The sequence below is a fragment of the Polypterus senegalus genome, unplaced genomic scaffold, assembly GCF_016835505.1.
Source record: "Polypterus senegalus isolate Bchr_013 unplaced genomic scaffold, ASM1683550v1 scaffold_1538, whole genome shotgun sequence".
NCBI lineage: Eukaryota > Metazoa > Chordata > Cladistia > Polypteriformes > Polypteridae > Polypterus > Polypterus senegalus.
Genome location: NW_024379913.1, coordinates 1 through 18,870, shown reverse-complemented (window position 1 = coordinate 18,870; position 18,870 = coordinate 1). Strand labels below are relative to the sequence as shown.

Below are 18,870 nucleotides of genomic sequence, written 5' to 3'. Positions count from 1 at the left end.
TCCAAGTTCATAACAATTATGATTTGAATCTGATCCATTGAACCTGGACTGAAAGAGCCCGTGCCCTACAGCCCAGTGTTAACTAGCGCTCTCCCTAAAGGGGGCCTAGGCTGACCGAGATGGCAACTTGAAGAGGACGCAATTATAACATAGGTGTGAGTTAAAGGACTTATTTCAGTATCACTCGGTTGAAAACACAAGCAGTGAAACATTTCTTAAACTGCCGTGACCCGGATTCGAACCGGGGTTGCTGCGGCCACAACGCAGAGTACTGACCACTATACGATCACGGCACGCAAAGCACAACTGACCAGAAAGCTTTTCTCCCATAGCCAGAATAACAGCGACTCCGATACTGGAGCACTCTTCGTTTCCTACTTACCCAGCTTGAAACGTGGACCGGAGAGGAAGGTGGATTGGAAAGAGTGAAACTCTCACTCGGTCTGTCCCGACCAAAGCTAAGTCACGGGTTTCTGACTGATTTGGAGCTTGCCTCATAGCATACGTGAGAGGAATGAAGTCGTTGACTTGGGGTGTCTCCTGCCTGAATATTTCAAGCAGTGCCTGTTTTGGTAGGCTGGGCAATGGGTAGGCAAATTGGGGCATCTTCAGACACGTACTCGTGGCAGTCTTTAGCGTCCTTGCCTTGAGTTGAGATGACACACCATGCGATTCAGTGAGTAGCTACTTTATGATGGTTATCAAATGTTTCGATTGGATGCAAAGCTCTGGGATTATACGAAAGGGAAGAAAAGAAAAAAACAGCAAGCCAGCCTCCTCTGGACTAATGGACTGAGGTTGAAAGTCACAGCATCAGCGTGATGACCTTCTTTTTCTGTATCCCATATGGTCTAGCGGTTAGGATTCCTGGTTTTCGCCCGGGCGGCCGGGTTCGACTCCGGTATGGGAAAGCTCTTTCGAGTTCACTTCCTAAACACAGGTGTACTCCTCGTCCTGCCCATGTTTTCTTCCAGGCTGTTTTGTCCATCAATGCGTACAGGTTGCTCCCACGTAATCAATGTCAAGAATCGCTCCAAAATAATGTTGCTTTGGGATCCTTTCAGTACCACAGCAGGTAGCCTAACAATCCCCAGTCCAAAAGTCCGGGATAAAATCGCATCCAAGAGCATGAGACGAGACAACCACGACACCACGGTTCCCCTGAAGGCAGCAGGGCAAGAATTAGCAATCAAAACACATAAATAAACGGAAAGGGTCCTGGAGAGGTAGGAAACAGCACACAAAACAGCAGCACACAATCAATTGTCAGAGATGCCAAGTTCATAAAACATATGATTTGATGAGATCGGCTAAAATACTTCCTTACACTCTGGTGCTCGCAGGAATTTCCATGCATATTTTGTTATATATATGTATATCCTTTTTTAAAATTCTCTACTTTTGGAGCCCAAAAGAAAGTGGCGCGATCGTCGGAAACGAGACTGAAGCACGTTTCAGATGAAACGGCATACGTTGCGTTGAATCTGATCCATTGAACCTGGACTGAAAGAGCCCGTGCCCTACAGCCCAGTGTTAACACGCGCTCTCCCTAAAGGGGGCCTAGGCTGACCGAGATGGCAACTTGAAGAGGACGCAATTATAACATAGGTGTGAGTTAAAGGACTTATTTCAGTATCACTCGGTTGAAAACACAAGCAGTGAAACATTTCTTAAACTGCCGTGACCCGGATTCGAACCGGGGTTGCTGCGGCCACAACGCAGAGTACTGACCACTATACGATCACGGCACGCAAAGCACAACTGACCAGAAAGCTTTTCTCCCATAGCCAGAATAACAGCGACTCCGATACTGGAGCACTCTTCGTTTCCTACTTACCCAGCTTGAAACGTGGACCGGAGAGGAAGGTGGATTGGAAAAGAGTGAAACTCTCACTCGGTCTGTCCCGACCAAAGCTAAGTCACGGGTTTCTGACTGATTTGGAGCTTGCCTCATAGCATACGTGAGAGGAATGAAGTCGTTGACTTGGGGTGTCTCCTGCCTGAATATTTCAAGCAGTGCCTGTTTTGGTAGGCTGGGCAATGGGTAGGCAAATTGGGGCATCTTCAGACACGTACTCGTGGCAGTCTTTAGCGTCCTTGCCTTGAGTTGAGATGACACACCATGCGATTCAGTGAGTAGCTACTTTATGATGGTTATCAAATGTTTCGATTGGATGCAAAGCTCTGGGATTATACGAAAGGGAAGAAAAGAAAAAAAAAACAGCAAGCCAGCCTCCTCTGGACTAATGGACTGAGGTTGAAAGTCACAGCATCAGCGTGATGACCTTCTTTTTCTGTATCCCATATGGTCTAGCGGTTAGGATTCCTGGTTTTCACCCAGGCGGCCCGGCTTCGACTCCGGTATGGGAAAGCTCTTTCGAGTTCACTTCCTAAACACAGGTGTACTCCTCGTCCTGCCCATGTTTTCTTCCAGGCTGTTTTGTCCATCAATGCGTACAGGTTGCTCCCACGTAATCAATGTCAAGAATCGCTCCAAAATAATGTTGCTTTGGGATCCTTTCAGTACCACAGCAGGTAGCCTAACAATCCCCAGTCCAAAGCCCGGGATAAAATCGCATCCAAGAGCATGAGACGAGACAACCACGACACCACGGTTCCCCTGAAGGCAGCAGGGCAAGAATTAGCAATCAAAACACATAAATAAACGGAAAGGGTCCTGGAGAGGTAGGAAACAGCACACAAAACAGCAGCACACAATCAATTGTCAGAGATGCCAAGTTCATAAAACATATGATTTGATGAGATCGGCTAAAATACTTCCTTACACTCTGGTGCTCGCAGGAATTTCCATGCATATTTTGTTATATATATGTATATCCTTTTTTAAAATTCTCTACTTTTGGAGCCCAAAAGAAAGTGGCGCGATCGTCGGAAACGAGACTGAAGCACGTTTCAGATGAAACGGCATACGTTGCGTTGAATCTGATCCATTGAACCTGGACTGAAAGAGCCCGTGCCCTACAGCCCAGTGTTAACACGCGCTCTCCCTAAAGGGGGCCTAGGCTGACCGAGATGGCAACTTGAAGAGGACGCAATTATAACATAGGTGTGAGTTAAAGGACTTATTTCAGTATCACTCGGTTGAAAACACAAGCAGTGAAACATTTCTTAAACTGCCGTGACCCGGATTCGAACCGGGGTTGCTGCGCCACAACGCAGAGTACTGACCACTATACGATCACGGCACGCAAAGCACAACTGACCAGAAAGCTTTTCTCCCATAGCCAGAATAACAGCGACTCCGATACTGGAGCACTCTTCGTTTCCTACTTACCCAGCTTGAAACGTGGACCGGAGAGGAAGGTGGATTGGAAAAGAGTGAAACTCTCACTCGGTCTGTCCCGACCAAAGCTAAGTCACGGGTTTCTGACTGATTTGGAGCTTGCCTCATAGCATACGTGAGAGGAATGAAGTCGTTGACTTGGGGTGTCTCCTGCCTGAATATTTCAAGCAGTGCCTGTTTTGGTAGGCTGGGCAATGGGTAGGCAAATTGGGGCATCTTCAGACACGTACTCGTGGCAGTCTTTAGCGTCCTTGCCTTGAGTTGAGATGACACACCATGCGATTCAGTGAGTAGCTACTTTATGATGGTTATCAAATGTTTCGATTGGATGCAAAGCTCTGGGATTATACGAAAGGGAAGAAAAGAAAAAAAACAGCAAGCCAGCCTCCTCTGGACTAATGGACTGAGGTTGAAAGTCACAGCATCAGCGTGATGACCTTCTTTTTCTGTATCCCATATGGTCTAGCGGTTAGGATTCCTGGTTTTCACCCAGGCGGCCCGGTTCGACTCCCGGTATGGGAAAGCTCTTTCGAGTTCACTTCCTAAACACAGGTGTACTCCTCGTCCTGCCCATGTTTTCTTCCAGGCTGTTTTGTCCATCAATGCGTACAGGTTGCTCCCACGTAATCAATGTCAAGAATCGCTCCAAAATAATGTTGCTTTGGGATCCTTTCAGTACCACAGCAGGTAGCCTAACAATCCCCAGTCCAAAAGTCCGGGATAAAATCGCATCCAAGAGCATGAGACGAGACAACCACGACACCACGGTTCCCCTGAAGGCAGCAGGGCAAGAATTAGCAATCAAAACACATAAATAAACGGAAAGGGTCCTGGAGAGGTAGGAAACAGCACACAAAACAGCAGCACACAATCAATTGTCAGAGATGCCAAGTTCATAAAACATATGATTTGATGAGATCGGCTAAAATACTTCCTTACACTCTGGTGCTCGCAGGAATTTCCATGCATATTTTGTTATATATATGTATATCCTTTTTTAAAATTCTCTACTTTTGGAGCCCAAAAGAAAGTGGCGCGATCGTCGGAAACGAGACTGAAGCACGTTTCAGATGAAACGGCATACGTTGCGTTGAATCTGATCCATTGAACCTGGACTGAAAGAGCCCGTGCCCTACAGCCCAGTGTTAACACGCGCTCTCCCTAAAGGGGGCCTAGGCTGACCGAGATGGCAACTTGAAGAGGACGCAATTATAACATAGGTGTGAGTTAAAGGACTTATTTCAGTATCACTCGGTTGAAAACACAAGCAGTGAAACATTTCTTAAACTGCCGTGACCCGGATTCGAACCGGGGTTGCTGCGGCCACAACGCAGAGTACTGACCACTATACGATCACGGCACGCAAAGCACAACTGACCAGAAAGCTTTTCTCCCATAGCCAGAATAACAGCGACTCCGATACTGGAGCACTCTTCGTTTCCTACTTACCCAGCTTGAAACGTGGACCGGAGAGGAAGGTGGATTGGAAAAGAGTGAAACTCTCACTCGGTCTGTCCCGACCAAAGCTAAGTCACGGGTTTCTGACTGATTTGGAGCTTGCCTCATAGCATACGTGAGAGGAATGAAGTCGTTGACTTGGGGTGTCTCCTGCCTGAATATTTCAAGCAGTGCCTGTTTTGGTAGGCTGGGCAATGGGTAGGCAAATTGGGGCATCTTCAGACACGTACTCGTGGCAGTCTTTAGCGTCCTTGCCTTGAGTTGAGATGACACACCATGCGATTCAGTGAGTAGCTACTTTATGATGGTTATCAAATGTTTCGATTGGATGCAAAGCTCTGGGATTATACGAAAGGGAAGAAAAGAAAAAAAACAGCAAGCCAGCCTCCTCTGGACTAATGGACTGAGGTTGAAAGTCACAGCATCAGCGTGATGACCTTCTTTTTCTGTATCCCATATGGTCTAGCGGTTAGGATTCCTGGTTTTCACCCAGGCGGCCCGGTTCGACTCCGGTATGGGAAAGCTCTTTCGAGTTCACTTCCTAAACACAGGTGTACTCCTCGTCCTGCCCATGTTTTCTTCCAGGCTGTTTTGTCCATCAATGCGTACAGGTTGCTCCCACGTAATCAATGTCAAGAATCGCTCCAAAATAATGTTGCTTTGGGATCCTTTCAGTACCACAGCAGGTAGCCTAACAATCCCCAGTCCAAAAGTCCGGGATAAAATCGCATCCAAGAGCATGAGACGAGACAACCACGACACCACGGTTCCCCTGAAGGCAGCAGGGCAAGAATTAGCAATCAAAACACATAAATAAACGGAAAGGGTCCTGGAGAGGTAGGAAACAGCACACAAAACAGCAGCACACAATCAATTGTCAGAGATGCCAAGTTCATAAAACATATGATTTGATGAGATCGGCTAAAATACTTCCTTACACTCTGGTGCTCGCAGGAATTTCCATGCATATTTTGTTATATATATGTATATCCTTTTTTAAAATTCTCTACTTTTGGAGCCCAAAAGAAAGTGGCGCGATCGTCGGAAACGAGACTGAAGCACGTTTCAGATGAAACGGCATACGTTGCGTTGAATCTGATCCATTGAACCTGGACTGAAAGAGCCCGTGCCCTACAGCCCAGTGTTAACACGCGCTCTCCCTAAAGGGGGCCTAGGCTGACCGAGATGGCAACTTGAAGAGGACGCAATTATAACATAGGTGTGAGTTAAAGGACTTATTTCAGTATCACTCGGTTGAAAACACAAGCAGTGAAACATTTCTTAAACTGCCGTGACCCGGATTCGAACCGGGGTTGCTGCGGCCACAACGCAGAGTACTGACCACTATACGATCACGGCACGCAAAGCACAACTGACCAGAAAGCTTTTCTCCCATAGCCAGAATAACAGCGACTCCGATACTGGAGCACTCTTCGTTTCCTACTTACCCAGCTTGAAACGTGGACCGGAGAGGAAGGTGGATTGGAAAAGAGTGAAACTCTCACTCGGTCTGTCCCGACCAAAGCTAAGTCACGGGTTTCTGACTGATTTGGAGCTTGCCTCATAGCATACGTGAGAGGAATGAAGTCGTTGACTTGGGGTGTCTCCTGCCTGAATATTTCAAGCAGTGCCTGTTTTGGTAGGCTGGGCAATGGGTAGGCAAATTGGGGCATCTTCAGACACGTACTCGTGGCAGTCTTTAGCGTCCTTGCCTTGAGTTGAGATGACACACCATGCGATTCAGTGAGTAGCTACTTTATGATGGTTATCAAATGTTTCGATTGGATGCAAAGCTCTGGGATTATACGAAAGGGAAGAAAAGAAAAAAAACAGCAAGCCAGCCTCCTCTGGACTAATGGACTGAGGTTGAAAGTCACAGCATCAGCGTGATGACCTTCTTTTTCTGTATCCCATATGGTCTAGCGGTTAGGATTCCTGGTTTTCACCCAGGCGGCCCGGTTCGACTCCGGTATGGGAAAGCTCTTTCGAGTTCACTTCCTAAACACAGGTGTACTCCTCGTCCTGCCCATGTTTTCTTCCAGGCTGTTTTGTCCATCAATGCGTACAGGTTGCTCCCACGTAATCAATGTCAAGAATCGCTCCAAAATAATGTTGCTTTGGGATCCTTTCAGTACCACAGCAGGTAGCCTAACAATCCCCAGTCCAAAAGTCCGGGATAAAATCGCATCCAAGAGCATGAGACGAGACAACCACGACACCACGGTTCCCCTGAAGGCAGCAGGGCAAGAATTAGCAATCAAAACACATAAATAAACGGAAAGGGTCCTGGAGAGGTAGGAAACAGCACACAAAACAGCAGCACACAATCAATTGTCAGAGATGCCAAGTTCATAAAACATATGATTTGATGAGATCGGCTAAAATACTTCCTTACACTCTGGTGCTCGCAGGAATTTCCATGCATATTTTGTTATATATATGTATATCCTTTTTTAAAATTCTCTACTTTTGGAGCCCAAAAGAAAGTGGCGCGATCGTCGGAAACGAGACTGAAGCACGTTTCAGATGAAACGGCATACGTTGCGTTGAATCTGATCCATTGAACCTGGACTGAAAGAGCCCGTGCCCTACAGCCCAGTGTTAACACGCGCTCTCCCTAAAGGGGGCCTAGGCTGACCGAGATGGCAACTTGAAGAGGACGCAATTATAACATAGGTGTGAGTTAAAGGACTTATTTCAGTATCACTCGGTTGAAAACACAAGCAGTGAAACATTTCTTAAACTGCCGTGACCCGGATTCGAACCGGGGTTGCTGCGGCCACAACGCAGAGTACTGACCACTATACGATCACGGCACGCAAAGCACAACTGACCAGAAAGCTTTTCTCCCATAGCCAGAATAACAGCGACTCCGATACTGGAGCACTCTTCGTTTCCTACTTACCCAGCTTGAAACGTGGACCGGAGAGGAAGGTGGATTGGAAAAGAGTGAAACTCTCACTCGGTCTGTCCCGACCAAAGCTAAGTCACGGGTTTCTGACTGATTTGGAGCTTGCCTCATAGCATACGTGAGAGGAATGAAGTCGTTGACTTGGGGTGTCTCCTGCCTGAATATTTCAAGCAGTGCCTGTTTTGGTAGGCTGGGCAATGGGTAGGCAAATTGGGGCATCTTCAGACACGTACTCGTGGCAGTCTTTAGCGTCCTTGCCTTGAGTTGAGATGACACACCATGCGATTCAGTGAGTAGCTACTTTATGATGGTTATCAAATGTTTCGATTGGATGCAAAGCTCTGGGATTATACGAAAGGGAAGAAAAGAAAAAAAACAGCAAGCCAGCCTCCTCTGGACTAATGGACTGAGGTTGAAAGTCACAGCATCAGCGTGATGACCTTCTTTTTCTGTATCCCATATGGTCTAGCGGTTAGGATTCCTGGTTTTCACCCAGGCGGCCCGGGTTCGACTCCGGTATGGGAAAGCTCTTTCGAGTTCACTTCCTAAACACAGGTGTACTCCTCGTCCTGCCCATGTTTTCTTCCAGGCTGTTTTGTCCATCAATGCGTACAGGTTGCTCCCACGTAATCAATGTCAAGAATCGCTCCAAAATAATGTTGCTTTGGGATCCTTTCAGTACCACAGCAGGTAGCCTAACAATCCCCAGTCCAAAAGTCCGGGATAAAATCGCATCCAAGAGCATGAGACGAGACAACCACGACACCACGGTTCCCCTGAAGGCAGCAGGGCAAGAATTAGCAATCAAAACACATAAATAAACGGAAAGGGTCCTGGAGAGGTAGGAAACAGCACACAAAACAGCAGCACACAATCAATTGTCAGAGATGCCAAGTTCATAAAACATATGATTTGATGAGATCGGCTAAAATACTTCCTTACACTCTGGTGCTCGCAGGAATTTCCATGCATATTTTGTTATATATATGTATATCCTTTTTTAAAATTCTCTACTTTTGGAGCCCAAAAGAAAGTGGCGCGATCGTCGGAAACGAGACTGAAGCACGTTTCAGATGAAACGGCATACGTTGCGTTGAATCTGATCCATTGAACCTGGACTGAAAGAGCCCGTGCCCTACAGCCCAGTGTTAACACGCGCTCTCCCTAAAGGGGGCCTAGGCTGACCGAGATGGCAACTTGAAGAGGACGCAATTATAACATAGGTGTGAGTTAAAGGACTTATTTCAGTATCACTCGGTTGAAAACACAAGCAGTGAAACATTTCTTAAACTGCCGTGACCCGGATTCGAACCGGGGTTGCTGCGGCCACAACGCAGAGTACTGACCACTATACGATCACGGCACGCAAAGCACAACTGACCAGAAAGCTTTTCTCCCATAGCCAGAATAACAGCGACTCCGATACTGGAGCACTCTTCGTTTCCTACTTACCCAGCTTGAAACGTGGACCGGAGAGGAAGGTGGATTGGAAAAGAGTGAAACTCTCACTCGGTCTGTCCCGACCAAAGCTAAGTCACGGGTTTCTGACTGATTTGGAGCTTGCCTCATAGCATACGTGAGAGGAATGAAGTCGTTGACTTGGGGTGTCTCCTGCCTGAATATTTCAAGCAGTGCCTGTTTTGGTAGGCTGGGCAATGGGTAGGCAAATTGGGGCATCTTCAGACACGTACTCGTGGCAGTCTTTAGCGTCCTTGCCTTGAGTTGAGATGACACACCATGCGATTCAGTGAGTAGCTACTTTATGATGGTTATCAAATGTTTCGATTGGATGCAAAGCTCTGGGATTATACGAAAGGGAAGAAAAGAAAAAAAACAGCAAGCCAGCCTCCTCTGGACTAATGGACTGAGGTTGAAAGTCACAGCATCAGCGTGATGACCTTCTTTTTCTGTATCCCATATGGTCTAGCGGTTAGGATTCCTGGTTTTCACCCAGGCGGCCCGGGTTCGACTCCCGGTATGGGAAAGCTCTTTCGAGTTCACTTCCTAAACACAGGTGTACTCCTCGTCCTGCCCATGTTTTCTTCCAGGCTGTTTTGTCCATCAATGCGTACAGGTTGCTCCCACGTAATCAATGTCAAGAATCGCTCCAAAATAATGTTGCTTTGGGATCCTTTCAGTACCACAGCAGGTAGCCTAACAATCCCCAGTCCAAAAGTCCGGGATAAAATCGCATCCAAGAGCATGAGACGAGACAACCACGACACCACGGTTCCCCTGAAGGCAGCAGGGCAAGAATTAGCAATCAAAACACATAAATAAACGGAAAGGGTCCTGGAGAGGTAGGAAACAGCACACAAAACAGCAGCACACAATCAATTGTCAGAGATGCCAAGTTCATAAAACATATGATTTGATGAGATCGGCTAAAATACTTCCTTACACTCTGGTGCTCGCAGGAATTTCCATGCATATTTTGTTATATATATGTATATCCTTTTTTAAAATTCTCTACTTTTGGAGCCCAAAAGAAAGTGGCGCGATCGTCGGAAACGAGACTGAAGCACGTTTCAGATGAAACGGCATACGTTGCGTTGAATCTGATCCATTGAACCTGGACTGAAAGAGCCCGTGCCCTACAGCCCAGTGTTAACACGCGCTCCCTAAAGGGGCCTAGGCTGACCGAGATGGCAACTTGAAGAGGACGCAATTATAACATAGGTGTGAGTTAAAGGACTTATTTCAGTATCACTCGGTTGAAAACACAAGCAGTGAAACATTTCTTAAACTGCCGTGACCCGGATTCGAACCGGGGTTGCTGCGGCCACAACGCAGAGTACTGACCACTATACGATCACGGCACGCAAAGCACAACTGACCAGAAAGCTTTTCTCCCATAGCCAGAATAACAGCGACTCCGATACTGGAGCACTCTTCGTTTCCTACTTACCCAGCTTGAAACGTGGACCGGAGAGGAAGGTGGATTGGAAAAGAGTGAAACTCTCACTCGGTCTGTCCCGACCAAAGCTAAGTCACGGGTTTCTGACTGATTTGGAGCTTGCCTCATAGCATACGTGAGAGGAATGAAGTCGTTGACTTGGGGTGTCTCCTGCCTGAATATTTCAAGCAGTGCCTGTTTTGGTAGGCTGGGCAATGGGTAGGCAAATTGGGGCATCTTCAGACACGTACTCGTGGCAGTCTTTAGCGTCCTTGCCTTGAGTTGAGATGACACACCATGCGATTCAGTGAGTAGCTACTTTATGATGGTTATCAAATGTTTCGATTGGATGCAAAGCTCTGGGATTATACGAAAGGGAAGAAAAGAAAAAAAAACAGCAAGCCAGCCTCCTCTGGACTAATGGACTGAGGTTGAAAGTCACAGCATCAGCGTGATGACCTTCTTTTTCTGTATCCCATATGGTCTAGCGGTTAGGATTCCTGGTTTTCACCCAGGCGGCCCGGTTCGACTCCGGTATGGGAAAGCTCTTTCGAGTTCACTTCCTAAACACAGGTGTACTCCTCGTCCTGCCCATGTTTTCTTCCAGGCTGTTTTGTCCATCAATGCGTACAGGTTGCTCCCACGTAATCAATGTCAAGAATCGCTCCAAAATAATGTTGCTTTGGGATCCTTTCAGTACCACAGCAGGTAGCCTAACAATCCCCAGTCCAAAAGTCCGGGATAAAATCGCATCCAAGAGCATGAGACGAGACAACCACGACACCACGGTTCCCCTGAAGGCAGCAGGGCAAGAATTAGCAATCAAAACACATAAATAAACGGAAAGGGTCCTGGAGAGGTAGGAAACAGCACACAAAACAGCAGCACACAATCAATTGTCAGAGATGCCAAGTTCATAAAACATATGATTTGATGAGATCGGCTAAAATACTTCCTTACACTCTGGTGCTCGCAGGAATTTCCATGCATATTTTGTTATATATATGTATATCCTTTTTTAAAATTCTCTACTTTTGGAGCCCAAAAGAAAGTGGCGCGATCGTCGGAAACGAGACTGAAGCACGTTTCAGATGAAACGGCATACGTTGCGTTGAATCTGATCCATTGAACCTGGACTGAAAGAGCCCGTGCCCTACAGCCCAGTGTTAACACGCTCTCCCTAAAGGGGGCCTAGGCTGACCGAGATGGCAACTTGAAGAGGACGCAATTATAACATAGGTGTGAGTTAAAGGACTTATTTCAGTATCACTCGGTTGAAAACACAAGCAGTGAAACATTTCTTAAACTGCCGTGACCCGGATTCGAACCGGGGTTGCTGCGCCACAACGCAGAGTACTGACCACTATACGATCACGGCACGCAAAGCACAACTGACCAGAAAGCTTTTCTCCCATAGCCAGAATAACAGCGACTCCGATACTGGAGCACTCTTCGTTTCCTACTTACCCAGCTTGAAACGTGGACCGGAGAGGAAGGTGGATTGGAAAAGAGTGAAACTCTCACTCGGTCTGTCCCGACCAAAGCTAAGTCACGGGTTTCTGACTGATTTGGAGCTTGCCTCATAGCATACGTGAGAGGAATGAAGTCGTTGACTTGGGGTGTCTCCTGCCTGAATATTTCAAGCAGTGCCTGTTTTGGTAGGCTGGGCAATGGGTAGGCAAATTGGGGCATCTTCAGACACGTACTCGTGGCAGTCTTTAGCGTCCTTGCCTTGAGTTGAGATGACACACCATGCGATTCAGTGAGTAGCTACTTTATGATGGTTATCAAATGTTTCGATTGGATGCAAAGCTCTGGGATTATACGAAAGGGAAGAAAAGAAAAAAAACAGCAAGCCAGCCTCCTCTGGACTAATGGACTGAGGTTGAAAGTCACAGCATCAGCGTGATGACCTTCTTTTTCTGTATCCCATATGGTCTAGCGGTTAGGATTCCTGGTTTTCACCCAGGCGGCCCGGTTCGACTCCGGTATGGGAAAGCTCTTTCGAGTTCACTTCCTAAACACAGGTGTACTCCTCGTCCTGCCCATGTTTTCTTCCAGGCTGTTTTGTCCATCAATGCGTACAGGTTGCTCCCACGTAATCAATGTCAAGAATCGCTCCAAAATAATGTTGCTTTGGGATCCTTTCAGTACCACAGCAGGTAGCCTAACAATCCCCAGTCCAAAAGTCCGGTATAAAATCGCATCCAAGAGCATGAGACGAGACAACCACGACACCACGGTTCCCCTGAAGGCAGCAGGGCAAGAATTAGCAATCAAAACACATAAATAAACGGAAAGGGTCCTGGAGAGGTAGGAAACAGCACACAAAACAGCAGCACACAATCAATTGTCAGAGATGCCAAGTTCATAAAACATATGATTTGATGAGATCGGCTAAAATACTTCCTTACACTCTGGTGCTCGCAGGAATTTCCATGCATATTTTGTTATATATATGTATATCCTTTTTTAAAATTCTCTACTTTTGGAGCCCAAAAGAAAGTGGCGCGATCGTCGGAAACGAGACTGAAGCACGTTTCAGATGAAACGGCATACGTTGCGTTGAATCTGATCCATTGAACCTGGACTGAAAGAGCCCGTGCCCTACAGCCCAGTGTTAACACGCGCTCTCCCTAAAGGGGGCCTAGGCTGACCGAGATGGCAACTTGAAGAGGACGCAATTATAACATAGGTGTGAGTTAAAGGACTTATTTCAGTATCACTCGGTTGAAAACACAAGCAGTGAAACATTTCTTAAACTGCCGTGACCCGGATTCGAACCGGGGTTGCTGCGCCACAACGCAGAGTACTGACCACTATACGATCACGGCACGCAAAGCACAACTGACCAGAAAGCTTTTCTCCCATAGCCAGAATAACAGCGACTCCGATACTGGAGCACTCTTCGTTTCCTACTTACCCAGCTTGAAACGTGGACCGGAGAGGAAGGTGGATTGGAAAAGAGTGAAACTCTCACTCGGTCTGTCCCGACCAAAGCTAAGTCACGGGTTTCTGACTGATTTGGAGCTTGCCTCATAGCATACGTGAGAGGAATGAAGTCGTTGACTTGGGGTGTCTCCTGCCTGAATATTTCAAGCAGTGCCTGTTTTGGTAGGCTGGGCAATGGGTAGGCAAATTGGGGCATCTTCAGACACGTACTCGTGGCAGTCTTTAGCGTCCTTGCCTTGAGTTGAGATGACACACCATGCGATTCAGTGAGTAGCTACTTTATGATGGTTATCAAATGTTTCGATTGGATGCAAAGCTCTGGGATTATACGAAAGGGAAGAAAAGAAAAAAACAGCAAGCCAGCCTCCTCTGGACTAATGGACTGAGGTTGAAAGTCACAGCATCAGCGTGATGACCTTCTTTTTCTGTATCCCATATGGTCTAGCGGTTAGGATTCCTGGTTTTCACCCAGGCGGCCCGGTTCGACTCCCGGTATGGGAAAGCTCTTTCGAGTTCACTTCCTAAACACAGGTGTACTCCTCGTCCTGCCCATGTTTTCTTCCAGGCTGTTTTGTCCATCAATGCGTACAGGTTGCTCCCACGTAATCAATGTCAAGAATCGCTCCAAAATAATGTTGCTTTGGGATCCTTTCAGTACCACAGCAGGTAGCCTAACAATCCCCAGTCCAAAAGTCCGGGATAAAATCGCATCCAAGAGCATGAGACGAGACAACCACGACACCACGGTTCCCCTGAAGGCAGCAGGGCAAGAATTAGCAATCAAAACACATAAATAAACGGAAAGGGTCCTGGAGAGGTAGGAAACAGCACACAAAACAGCAGCACACAATCAATTGTCAGAGATGCCAAGTTCATAAAACATATGATTTGATGAGATCGGCTAAAATACTTCCTTACACTCTGGTGCTCGCAGGAATTTCCATGCATATTTTGTTATATATATGTATATCCTTTTTTAAAATTCTCTACTTTTGGAGCCCAAAAGAAAGTGGCGCGATCGTCGGAAACGAGACTGAAGCACGTTTCAGATGAAACGGCATACGTTGCGTTGAATCTGATCCATTGAACCTGGACTGAAAGAGCCCGTGCCCTACAGCCCAGTGTTAACACGCGCTCTCCCTAAAGGGGGCCTAGGCTGACCGAGATGGCAACTTGAAGAGGACGCAATTATAACATAGGTGTGAGTTAAAGGACTTATTTCAGTATCACTCGGTTGAAAACACAAGCAGTGAAACATTTCTTAAACTGCCGTGACCCGGATTCGAACCGGGGTTGCTGCGGCCACAACGCAGAGTACTGACCACTATACGATCACGGCACGCAAAGCACAACTGACCAGAAAGCTTTTCTCCCATAGCCAGAATAACAGCGACTCCGATACTGGAGCACTCTTCGTTTCCTACTTACCCAGCTTGAAACGTGGACCGGAGAGGAAGGTGGATTGGAAAAGAGTGAAACTCTCACTCGGTCTGTCCCGACCAAAGCTAAGTCACGGGTTTCTGACTGATTTGGAGCTTGCCTCATAGCATACGTGAGAGGAATGAAGTCGTTGACTTGGGGTGTCTCCTGCCTGAATATTTCAAGCAGTGCCTGTTTTGGTAGGCTGGGCAATGGGTAGGCAAATTGGGGCATCTTCAGACACGTACTCGTGGCAGTCTTTAGCGTCCTTGCCTTGAGTTGAGATGACACACCATGCGATTCAGTGAGTAGCTACTTTATGATGGTTATCAAATGTTTCGATTGGATGCAAAGCTCTGGGATTATACGAAAGGGAAGAAAAGAAAAAAAAAAACAGCAAGCCAGCCTCCTCTGGACTAATGGACTGAGGTTGAAAGTCACAGCATCAGCGTGATGACCTTCTTTTTCTGTATCCCATATGGTCTAGCGGTTAGGATTCCTGGTTTTCACCCAGGCGGCCCGGGTTCGACTCCGGTATGGGAAAGCTCTTTCGAGTTCACTTCCTAAACACAGGTGTACTCCTCGTCCTGCCCATGTTTTCTTCCAGGCTGTTTTGTCCATCAATGCGTACAGGTTGCTCCCACGTAATCAATGTCAAGAATCGCTCCAAAATAATGTTGCTTTGGGATCCTTTCAGTACCACAGCAGGTAGCCTAACAATCCCCAGTCCAAAAGTCCCGGGATAAAATCGCATCCAAGAGCATGAGACGAGACAACCACGACACCACGGTTCCCCTGAAGGCAGCAGGGCAAGAATTAGCAATCAAAACACATAAATAAACGGAAAGGGTCCTGGAGAGGTAGGAAACAGCACACAAAACAGCAGCACACAATCAATTGTCAGAGATGCCAAGTTCATAAAACATATGATTTGATGAGATCGGCTAAAATACTTCCTTACACTCTGGTGCTCGCAGGAATTTCCATGCATATTTTGTTATATATATGTATATCCTTTTTTAAAATTCTCTACTTTTGGAGCCCAAAAGAAAGTGGCGCGATCGTCGGAAACGAGACTGAAGCACGTTTCAGATGAAACGGCATACGTTGCGTTGAATCTGATCCATTGAACCTGGACTGAAAGAGCCCGTGCCCTACAGCCCAGTGTTAACACGCGCTCTCCCTAAAGGGGGCCTAGGCTGACCGAGATGGCAACTTGAAGAGGACGCAATTATAACATAGGTGTGAGTTAAAGGACTTATTTCAGTATCACTCGGTTGAAAACACAAGCAGTGAAACATTTCTTAAACTGCCGTGACCCGGATTCGAACCGGGGTTGCTGCGGCCACAACGCAGAGTACTGACCACTATACGATCACGGCACGCAAAGCACAACTGACCAGAAAGCTTTTCTCCCATAGCCAGAATAACAGCGACTCCGATACTGGAGCACTCTTCGTTTCCTACTTACCCAGCTTGAAACGTGGACCGGAGAGGAAGGTGGATTGGAAAAGAGTGAAACTCTCACTCGGTCTGTCCCGACCAAAGCTAAGTCACGGGTTTCTGACTGATTTGGAGCTTGCCTCATAGCATACGTGAGAGGAATGAAGTCGTTGACTTGGGGTGTCTCCTGCCTGAATATTTCAAGCAGTGCCTGTTTTGGTAGGCTGGGCAATGGGTAGGCAAATTGGGGCATCTTCAGACACGTACTCGTGGCAGTCTTTAGCGTCCTTGCCTTGAGTTGAGATGACACACCATGCGATTCAGTGAGTAGCTACTTTATGATGGTTATCAAATGTTTCGATTGGATGCAAAGCTCTGGGATTATACGAAAGGGAAGAAAAGAAAAAAAACAGCAAGCCAGCCTCCTCTGGACTAATGGACTGAGGTTGAAAGTCACAGCATCAGCGTGATGACCTTCTTTTTCTGTATCCCATATGGTCTAGCGGTTAGGATTCCTGGTTTTCACCCAGGCGGCCCGGGTATGGGAAAGCTCTTTCGAGTTCACTTCCTAAACACAGGTGTACTCCTCGTCCTGCCCATGTTTTCTTCCAGGCTGTTTTGTCCATCAATGCGTACAGGTTGCTCCCACGTAATCAATGTCAAGAATCGCTCCAAAATAATGTTGCTTTGGGATCCTTTCAGTACCACAGCAGGTAGCCTAACAATCCCCAGTCCAAAAGTCCGGGATAAAATCGCATCCAAGAGCATGAGACGAGACAACCACGACACCACGGTTCCCCTGAAGGCAGCAGGGCAAGAATTAGCAATCAAAACACATAAATAAACGGAAAGGGTCCTGGAGAGGTAGGAAACAGCACACAAAACAGCAGCACACAATCAATTGTCAGAGATGCCAAGTTCATAAAACATATGATTTGATGAGATCGGCTAAAATACTTCCTTACACTCTGGTGCTCGCAGGAATTTCCATGCATATTTTGTTATATATATGTATATCCTTTTTTAAAATTCTCTACTTTTGGAGCCCAAAAGAAAGTGGCGCGATCGTCGGAAACGAGACTGAAGCACGTTTCAGATGAAACGGCATACGTTGCGTTGAATCTGATCCATTGAACCTGGACTGAAAGAGCCCGTGCCCTACAGCCCAGTGTTAACACGCGCTCTCCCTAAAGGGGGCCTAGGCTGACCGAGATGGCAACTTGAAGAGGACGCAATTATAACATAGGTGTGAGTTAAAGGACTTATTTCAGTATCACTCGGTTGAAAACACAAGCAGTGAAACATTTCTTAAACTGCCGTGACCCGGATTCGAACCGGGGTTGCTGCGGCCACAACGCAGAGTACTGACCACTATACGATCACGGCACGCAAAGCACAACTGACCAGAAAGCTTTTCTCCCATAGCCAGAATAACAGCGACTCCGATACTGGAGCACTCTTCGTTTCCTACTTACCCAGCTTGAAACGTGGACCGGAGAGGAAGGTGGATTGGAAAAGAGTGAAACTCTCACTCGGTCTGTCCCGACCAAAGCTAAGTCACGGGTTTCTGACTGATTTGGAGCTTGCCTCATAGCATACGTGAGAGGAATGAAGTCGTTGACTTGGGGTGTCTCCTGCCTGAATATTTCAAGCAGTGCCTGTTTTGGTAGGCTGGGCAATGGGTAGGCAAATTGGGGCATCTTCAGACACGTACTCGTGGCAGTCTTTAGCGTCCTTGCCTTGAGTTGAGATGACACACCATGCGATTCAGTGAGTAGCTACTTTATGATGGTTATCAAATGTTTCGATTGGATGCAAAGCTCTGGGATTATACGAAAGGGAAGAAAAGAAAAAAACAGCAAGCCAGCCTCCTCTGGACTAATGGACTGAGGTTGAAAGTCACAGCATCAGCGTGATGACCTTCTTTTTCTGTATCCCATATGGTCTAGCGGTTAGGATTCCTGGTTTTCACCCAGGCGGCCCGGGTTCGACTCCGGTATGGGAAAGCTCTTTCGAGTTCACTTCCTAAACACAGGTGTACTCCTCGTCCTGCCCATGTTTTCTTCCAGGCTGTTTTGTCCATCAATGCGTACAGGTTGCTCCCACGTAATCAATGTCAAGAATCGCTCCAAAATAATGTTGCTTTGGGATCCTTTCAGTACCACAGCAGGTAGCCTAACAATCCCCAGTCCAAAAGTCCGGGATAAAATCGCATCCAAGAGCATGAGACGAGACAACCACGACACCACGGTTCCCTGAAGGCAGCAGGGCAAGAATTAGCAATCAAAACACATAAATAAACGGAAAGGGTCCTGGAGAGGTAGGAAACAGCACACAAAACAGCAGCACACAATCAATTGTCAGAGATGCCAAGTTCATAAAACATATGATTTGATGAGATCGGCTAAAATACTTCCTTACACTCTGGTGCTCGCAGGAATTTCCATGCATATTTTGTTATATATATGTATATCCTTTTTTAAAATT

At 46.9% G+C, this 18,870-nt stretch overlaps 13 non-coding genes across 13 annotated transcripts; 3 read left to right on the top strand and 10 right to left on the bottom strand.

The window, feature by feature from the left end:
- Positions 1-221: 221 nt before the first annotated feature.
- trnah-gug lies at positions 222-293 on the bottom strand. Its single transcript has one exon. It is a non-coding gene; the product is annotated as a tRNA-His (tRNA).
- A 1,383-nt stretch (positions 294-1,676) lies between these two features.
- trnah-gug lies at positions 1,677-1,748 on the bottom strand. The gene has a single exon. It is a non-coding gene; the product is annotated as a tRNA-His (tRNA).
- A 2,007-nt stretch (positions 1,749-3,755) lies between these two features.
- Positions 3,756-3,826, top strand: trnae-uuc. Its single transcript has one exon. It is a non-coding gene; the product is annotated as a tRNA-Glu (tRNA).
- A 766-nt stretch (positions 3,827-4,592) lies between these two features.
- Positions 4,593-4,664, bottom strand: trnah-gug. The gene has a single exon. It is a non-coding gene; the product is annotated as a tRNA-His (tRNA).
- A 1,385-nt stretch (positions 4,665-6,049) lies between these two features.
- Positions 6,050-6,121, bottom strand: trnah-gug. Its single transcript has one exon. It is a non-coding gene; the product is annotated as a tRNA-His (tRNA).
- A 1,385-nt stretch (positions 6,122-7,506) lies between these two features.
- Positions 7,507-7,578, bottom strand: trnah-gug. The gene has a single exon. It is a non-coding gene; the product is annotated as a tRNA-His (tRNA).
- Positions 7,579-8,964: 1,386 nt separating this feature from the next.
- Positions 8,965-9,036, bottom strand: trnah-gug. Its single transcript has one exon. It is a non-coding gene; the product is annotated as a tRNA-His (tRNA).
- A 549-nt stretch (positions 9,037-9,585) lies between these two features.
- On the top strand, positions 9,586-9,657 carry trnae-uuc. The gene has a single exon. It is a non-coding gene; the product is annotated as a tRNA-Glu (tRNA).
- A 763-nt stretch (positions 9,658-10,420) lies between these two features.
- trnah-gug lies at positions 10,421-10,492 on the bottom strand. The gene has a single exon. It is a non-coding gene; the product is annotated as a tRNA-His (tRNA).
- A 3,459-nt stretch (positions 10,493-13,951) lies between these two features.
- Positions 13,952-14,022, top strand: trnae-uuc. The gene has a single exon. It is a non-coding gene; the product is annotated as a tRNA-Glu (tRNA).
- A 766-nt stretch (positions 14,023-14,788) lies between these two features.
- Positions 14,789-14,860, bottom strand: trnah-gug. The gene has a single exon. It is a non-coding gene; the product is annotated as a tRNA-His (tRNA).
- Positions 14,861-16,250: 1,390 nt separating this feature from the next.
- On the bottom strand, positions 16,251-16,322 carry trnah-gug. The gene has a single exon. It is a non-coding gene; the product is annotated as a tRNA-His (tRNA).
- Positions 16,323-17,697: 1,375 nt separating this feature from the next.
- Positions 17,698-17,769, bottom strand: trnah-gug. Its single transcript has one exon. It is a non-coding gene; the product is annotated as a tRNA-His (tRNA).
- Between the last annotated feature and the right edge of the window lie 1,101 nt (positions 17,770-18,870).